Source organism: Ricinus communis, chromosome 4 (genome assembly GCF_019578655.1).
Source record: "Ricinus communis isolate WT05 ecotype wild-type chromosome 4, ASM1957865v1, whole genome shotgun sequence".
Classification (NCBI taxonomy): domain Eukaryota; kingdom Viridiplantae; phylum Streptophyta; class Magnoliopsida; order Malpighiales; family Euphorbiaceae; genus Ricinus; species Ricinus communis.
In genome coordinates this window covers 1,269,086-1,277,773 of record NC_063259.1, presented here as the reverse complement: position 1 = coordinate 1,277,773, position 8,688 = coordinate 1,269,086, and positions in this window count along the sequence as shown.

Below are 8,688 nucleotides of genomic sequence, written 5' to 3'. Positions count from 1 at the left end.
AAGCTGCCCTTTCAGGTTTTCAACTTAGCACTCTATTTTTACCTAAGCCACCTTTTCAAGTTTTCAACTTAGCATTTCTTTTCTTTATACTTTTCCTTAATTTCATTTTTTTCTTATTTTCTCTTTTTATAGATTGGCTCACGTGAGAAGCTCTAACTGGTGATAGTTCCAAGAGAAATTACCAAGTATAGGCCAAAACATTTGCGGACTCATATTACAATTAAGCTAGAGCTGACTTCACCAGTGAGGACAGAGTTGATTGGATGAAGGGCCTACCAAACACCCTTATCCAATGACTTTGCCCCTGGTGGAAGATCTGATATATCACTCTTCGAATATGCGTGGCATGTGTTCTTTTGCCAAGACTTTGAGAGTCTACTTTCTATATCCTATCTAGGCTCTGACATCAATAACTTATTCTGGAATACCCACCTGACTTTGAAGGTTTATCATGGAGGTATGATTTTACCACAAGATTGAGTGGTTGTGGCTCGTTGATTGAGTGTGATGTCAACTGATGCAGCCTTGAGTGCTACAAGGAAGTAGTCTTCCTTCCATTAGATCTCATAGATTCTGCTTCTTATTTTATTTTCTCCTTCTGGTAGTGCGCACACAATGAAATTTAAAATGCAAATTTAATAAAAATTCTAGTCAAATTTGTTCCATTTAATAAGGGCACAAACGGGTATATTTTTTATTTCACATAATACTACTCTTGTTGTTAACTAGTCTTTTCAGATTTTCTAGTCGACTATTTTTTCCTCACTTTTTTCTTAAATTTTGCTTGACTAGCTTATAAAGGTTTTCCAATCAGGAGGAAACTTCTTTGTCTCTTTTTTTTTTATTTTTCTTATTTTTCTATTTTTTTTCTTTAAAGATAGCATCTGAAATAATCCAAATTGACTTGTAAACTTATTGCCCCCGAGATATGAGCATCTTCGACCATAATCTTTACTTTTTCTATATAGAAGTTTTTAACTTGATTTTTTTGGAGTCAAATGGGCCTCACGTGTTTCAAGATTTGCGCACTAATCTTTAATTATTATTTTTTATCTTTGGAGGTCCTTATTGTTATCAAGGTTGTAATGCGAAGAGAGATGAACTCAGCCTTCTTACTTTGTCAATAGTCTAGTGGATAATTCTGCTATTTTGACTTCAATCATGCATATCATATACTCTTTTTTTCTTTTTCTTTTTTCTTTTTTTCTTATTCTCTCTCACTTTTTTATCTCTTCAAAAGTTATATTATATGTAGTAGAAATGTACCTGGGATTATCATGTTTGCCTAGATAAAAAAATTCAAAAAGAATTAATGTTAAACATACTCAAGTAATAGTCATTGTGATGCAAAATACCATCTAAATAAATATTATAAAATAATCAAAACCAAGGTTATATTATTGATCCTAAAAACATAATCATATTTTGTCTTAAAATAAATCAGAAGCTAAATCTTGTGAAGCTTCATCATCTTTAGATAGTAGCTTTTCAATCTCTGTAGCTTTATAATTTTTCATGTTCCAACCAGCCTTAGCATTTTCAATTTCTTCTACTTGTAAGCCATCATTCTATAAGCCTGTGAAGGTCTTGGAATTCATCATTTGCAGCTTTTCCACCCAAGATGGGAGAACATTTCGGATTATCATTCAAACTGATACTTTTCAGAAGGCTTATTCTTCATTAACCCTACTTTATTTCTCCGTCTCGTCAAAAAGTCATAAAAAGACTCATTGAGCTTTTGCTTTATTGATTCTAGATCCTTTATATAGACTTCTAAGTGAGCATTGTAATTATATTATTGCACAAAAGCATCACAAAGTTTTTTTCAATCAAACTTGATGGACCTTTCCAACCCATGGTACCAGTTCATAGCTAGCCATTCTAATAAAAGTACAAACAACTTAATAGTTTAGGTCTTAGCTTAATGAATAGTACTCGTGATAGTAGCATATTGCTTTAAGTTCACTTTTGGATCTACAGTCCCCTTGAACTTTTCATTTCAGGCATGTGAAATTTAGGAGGTAATTTATCTTCTCCAATCAACATCAATTCGTCAAAATCAAAGGTTGAATCTAAATCTTAATCTTTTAGTATATCTTGCATCTTATTAAGCCTTTTTATTTAGACCCTCCACAATCTTGGATTCCATAACAGCTTTTACAGTAAGAGCATAATCTTTCTTAGCTTGTTTTAGCATGTAGTCATCTAGATTATAGAGATGCTCACTATGTGCTTCCACATCACGAGCAGCAACAACAGTAGTCATAAGGGAAGTAGTAGTCTTTTGGATAGTCTATTTCCCAAAAATCTCAATCAAAGCTTGTCAGAGTTCCTCTCGAATCACAATCCTTAGGTCAACCATGATTGTAGTCTTAATAGCATTAATGTCTTGCACGTGGACTATCTTTAAAAGTAGTGGACTTCTTAAGCTTTTGATTGTTAATGAAATGGGTCCTCTTGACACCCTTCTTGTCTTATCTTAACTAAGGATGATAATCTAAAATGGAATCAAAATAAGGAGTTAGTATGATGCATGAGATGCATGGCATGCGTGATGCATGTATAAGCACAATAAAACAGCTAGCAAACACATTGATATGCATCATTTTATACATATTTGCATGCCCAATTGTTTAAATTTTTGTGCATAGTTATCTTGTTTTATACCAGAATCACCTGTGTTTTGGTTCCTTTCACGTTTCAGATCATTATCGAGGGACATTATCAGTAATCAAGGAAAATACGTGCAATTACGAACCAAAATCCATCAAATTGAGCAAGGACTAGCATTCCAAGGTTGAGCACGGCCTAGACTTCGGCCATTCTGAACCATCAAATAGTTGCCCTTCAAGAGTGCCATTTTGGCACGATTTCCGAAGCCACCACGGCCTCCACCACGGCCCGTGGTGGCTCAGCACCGCCTAGGGCATGGCCAGTAAGAAGTCAACAGATGTGGAACACGGAGGTCCAACACGGCCTGGACTCCGCCCGTGCTGATCAGCATGGGCTTGACCACGACCATGCTGAAAGAATTTTATAGGCAAAAATGATTTGCTGAATTAGGGCTCGATTTTCTGACTTGATTTCACATATACAAGCTTAGACCATCTTCTTCCAGACTTCAATACTCAACCTTAGAAGATCATTTCATCCATTGAAGGAAGGATTACAACTGTTTTAACATTAAATTGAAGATCAAGACAAGATTTGGGAGCATTCAAGAGGCAAATTAGGGTTTACTATTCTGAATTGGAAATTTAGGGTTTTTCATCCAACTTGAAGAAGAAGGGTGTAGATGCCTTTAATTTACTTTTCTGAATCTATTCTTTACTTTGTGTTGCGTATTAGTATGAGTAACTAAATTTGTCAAACCCATTGGGGTTTCTATGTTGTTGGATTGATTTTAATGCTAATGAGATTTAGATTATCAATGCTTGTCTCTTCTTGCTTTCATTATTAATGAGAAATCACTTTATTCATGAGATGTTGTGAGTTGTGGTATTCAGATTGCTTCATGTAATTGAGAAATTCATTTAGTAATTAAAAATTTGAATAGCAAGAACTGGTTAATGATCACTTAGAGATAAGGGTAATTGACTAGCCAGATTAAGAATTAACAAAGCTTAATAGAGGCGGGTTAAAGCAATAATGCTAATCGAATAATCGATCGTTAGGAAGAGATTCCAACTTTAGGTTATTAGGTTTAGGAATTCGATTATCTTGAGAGGGAGACCGAATTCAGTTAAGAATTTGTCCACGGGTAGTTGCAATTGGTAATCAATATAATCTCTATCTCCACTAAAATCCAACTAGCTTAGGTCCCTAGGGGTTTGCTCTTTCCTTCAAGTGTTTTCCTAAATCCTTTCAGATTATATGACATTTAGTTAATCGTTTGTTCATATTTAATTATAGCATAATACTTCATCAATTTTTTGTTTAGATTAGATAGTATAAGACGCTGCAGTAGGTCTAGGATCATCCTTTCCCGAGAATACGACCTTGATACTCACCATTTGTGCTAGTCTGTATTGATAGGTTCACTGCCTTAGATTTTAGCTACACAAATAGCCTATCACACATCAAAGTCAAAAAATACACAAAGTATATTACAACAATCCTTCCAACCTTATTGCTCCAATACATGGTTCGAGGTGAGTCTCTCTTTCCTAGAATTTTTGGTCTGGACTTACTATCAATAAGGGATAATAAGTACCAATGCGCATACTAATAGCTTTCAAAGCAATTTAAACAACAAGGTGATATTTTCCAATATAAGGGTAAATCTTCCATATCTTCATGGTAACTCTCTCGGACATAGTTCATGGTAACTCTTTCTTCCCTAGGATTTTAGGTTTGGCTTTCTATCAGTAGGGGATATTAGGCTCGAGGCGTATACCAATAGCTCTCAAAGCAATTTAAATAGACAATGTGATATTTTCCAATATAAAGGTAAAGCCTCTATATCTTCATGCCTAAGGCCTGATTCCACGTGTTTTTGGCCAGGACCTTTCCATATATAGGCTTAAAACACTTATACAGGAAAATATCTCATATAGCAAGCAATAGGATTTCTAGGAGAGATTGCTACAGACATTACTATGAGTTGGGTCTTGGGTAAGGACAAAAGGCTCTCACAAGTAAAGAATACTCTTTCTTTACTCGTTTCCCAACTCAAGGGTCCATGTAACAAAGGAAGCTTACTTATTACTTGTGAATGATGGTTAACCAATATTGTAATTCCAATATTCAAATCGAACCAAAGAACTACTAACCGATGCCATCGGGGCTATAGGGACCAAAGTGCACAATATGTGATAATGTTGTAGTGATACAAGAATCACTCGTTAAATAATGAAATTAAAGAAAAACATACATTCGAATCAACTTCTCTTATCCCTAATGGAGTCGCCACTGTGGGTGATGTTTTAGGCACGCACCTAAGTGTCTTTAGTGACTACGGCACTACAAGGCTTTTCAACGTAATCCGAAATACTCTAATTAGTCATAGAGACTAGCATGGAGATGGGAGTTGGCACACTTTTTCAATGAGTCACGTTGCTCAATTCCATAAGGAAGCTTACGCCACAAATCTAGAAATGGACCTGAAAGCCAACTTTCTTATTTGTATATCTTTGTCTTTAATTTTATTGTTTAACGGGCTATTCCCTATAAATGTAACAATTATATTTATACACATTAAGCATTACAGCATATAAGGTCCACTTGAGTCTAGCCCATTTTAGTAAGCCTGGCCCGTATTTAAAGTTATTAACCTAATTTACTAATTAATTATGCATAAGGCTTTACCTAGTCTAGCTCAGTTACAAGTTATGCTTTGATTCCAATCCTTTAAGCTTAGATGGACTACTTTTTATAAAAAGGCCCAAATTAAGTGACCTTAAATCTAAGTATGACCCAATTAACCTAACTAAAACATGACAGAGCCTACTAGGTCTATGTTGATTTTAAAGCCCAACTACCATTATTTAACCTAATGGACTACACTTTTCATGCCTGGTCCAATTTTAAGGCCTACTGTCTATATGTCCAATTTTAGTTCGGGAATCATACAGTAGGTAATTTGACACGCAATCAAAATAAAGCAAAAAGTAAAGTGCAGGAAGTAAATCAAGCTATTACAACCCGCCTACAACTAAAAGAATGAAAGAAAAACACCTAAAAAACTAAGTTAAACATAAAATCGCAAAAATACATCAGAAACTCGAAAATTAAGCTGAAGTCATGCACAACCGATCAGCTCAAGGTGTAGAGCTGAGGCTCTAGGGGGCTTCAGGTGGTCCTCCTACGATTTTCCTCAATTTTTCATGCATAGAACTGAGTTTCACATGGGCATAGGTAAAATTTTCAATTATAACATATAAAATTAAAATGAAAAACATAAAAAATGAAATATAACAATGAAAATCCTAAAAGGATATGTAAACTCTAAAAATTAAACTAGCAGTAATCAAATATAGAATTCTAAGGCAGATCCCAAACTTTAATTATATAGCCTAAAATTTAATTCACTTGCATAGAAATATAAATCGATTATGTCTACCTACTCATTAACCTATCAAATTCAAAATCCAATAAAATTATATTATCAAATTCAAAACCCTATATGTTCCTATTATCATATTCAAAACATAAAAAAATCAGCATGTTAAATGGAAAGAAATTCTAGTCTAATTATGTGAATCATACATAAAAACTAAAAAAAAAACATCCATAATCATGTTTTTATAAACAAATAAAAAGAACCAATTGAGAAAAGGATGTTGATAATGTGGATATAGCGGAACCCTTAGGTTGTCACCGTTGGCTATTATTTTATGAGTCTCAAAAAATATGGAAGTTGTTCAATCAAAGATTAGTTAAGAATCCAGTTCGGCTTTGGGATTTTAGAAAAGCTCTGTCCTTCTACAATGGGTTTTCTAATTTGGAGCTCTTTCTTAGTGACTTGCTAAAAACTAATTCTCTGTATATGTCAATATATCTCTATTATTTCTAAGCCTTGAGAAATATTACTAACCCTAGACCTGGGGTGTATCAATCTATTTATAGCAGTAAGGTTAGGAAACCCTAGGAAAGACAGATAAGTATTCAATTATTTGAAAAAAAATAAATTATAATTATCCCTTCCCTTTATCGAATTAATATCAAATTAAAAGGGTTAAATCTTTTATTTACAAAAAATTATTATAATAAACATTAAAAATCTAATAATTATCATAGTTATCTTCTAGAAACTTACTTTTACCAATTTTTGACATTTTAGGTCAAAAATATATGTAAAGCGATATTAGATTTTGAATAACGGCCAAACAGCATTGTGCAGAGCCAATCAGCTCTGTATAGAGCCGATTCGGCTCTATGCTAAGCCAATCAGCAATTGTAGAGTTGATTCAGTAGTACACATAGTCGATTGGCTCTAGAGCAAAAGGTTTTAAAAATTTTAATGATTCAGTCCTTAAACTTGTAAACAACTATCGTTTTACCCTCAAACTTTATTTTTTCTATCAATTAGGTCTATATTGATTCTAGAAAAAGTAATTTTAAGTCCAATTTTTCCCATCCTTTACTCAGATTTTACCCCTCCTTAATCTTTGAGACTCGAGAAAGGCAGTAACTTTTATCATAAGCTTTTTCGTACTTCCCTCGATATCTAGATCTGAAAAAATAAGTGTTGACAAATAGAACTAAAATAATTATTTTAACTGAATTCCTTAATCAATAATTAACTACAGATGATACTTAATTTTTGGCTAGGATTTATTATTTCATAGGCCTCAGTCATTTACTTATTGGGCCGAAAAATTATAATGTAAACAATTATGATTAATTATCTCATTGTTTCTATCTCTTAAGGGGTAATTACTATATACCCATGTATTTTTACTACTTAACCTTTAATATTTAAAACATGTATGTCAGCATCCATTTTTCGAATCTAGATATTGAGGAAATTATGAAAAACTCTATGATGAAAGTTACTGTCTTTCTCGAGTCTCGAGAGATTTAGAATGAGCGAATCTAAGTTAGGGTCAAGAATAACTAAACCAAAATTATTTCTCTAAAATCAATTTAGACTTAATTGGTAGAAAAAATTAAGTTTTGAGGCCTGAAATGGCAGTTTTTGCAAGTTTAAGGACTATATCACTAAAATTTTCTAGACTTTTTGCTTATAAAGCCAATCGGCACTATGAAAAGCTAACTAGCTCTGCAAACGGCCGATTCAGCTTCTATATACAAACAAGTTGGCTCTACACAGAGCTGATCAGTTTAGCATAGAGTAGAGTCAGCTCTACATAGTGCCTATTGGCTATTTTTCGAGATTCGACGTTGTTTTTCATACTTGTTTTACTTAAAACGTTGAAATTGATTAAAAGAAGTTTCTAGAAGTGATTTGTGATGATTATTGGATATTTCTAGTGATAATTACTTGAATATAAAAGATTTCATTTATTTTATTAGATATTAATCGGATAAAAGAGAAAGATAATCGATGATTTTTATTTGAAATAATTAGTACTTATCTAATACATCTAGGGTTTCCTAAAATCCTACCTCTATCAATACATCATTAAGTCCTAAGTCCAAAGTTAGTTACATCAATTATAGGTTATTGTTACTAAAAATACTAAAAACCTAGTTCGACTAAGTAGAGAGTTTTTTGGTAATTACAGAGGCAAGTCACTAAGAAAGAACTCCAAACTATGAAAGTTTTATTCTTAAATGGTAGAAGTTTTTCTCAAGTCTCAAATAATACTAGATTCTTATCCAATCTTCGATTCAACCACCTTATCATCTCTAGAGACTCGCATATCAGCAAGCTACAGTGATAACATGAGGCTTCCAAAATCCAGCATCATCAGTATCTTCTTGCCTTTTCTTTAATTCTATGATTTTAGAAACATGTTAGGATGTAATTCAAATGTTTTATATGACTTATGTGATCAAATCTAGGTTTTTAATAGTTTTATGTATTTCCATAATCTTTATGTATGTTGGATTTTGAATCTAATAATATGAACATATTAGGTTTTGAATATGATAATATGTTTTCTATTGGGTTTTGAATCTGATGATTGGAATAGTTAGGGTGATATGTTAGATTTATTCTTTTAATTATATGATCATATTGAATTTCTAAGGCTGCATGTTTGAAATCTAGGATAATGCCAT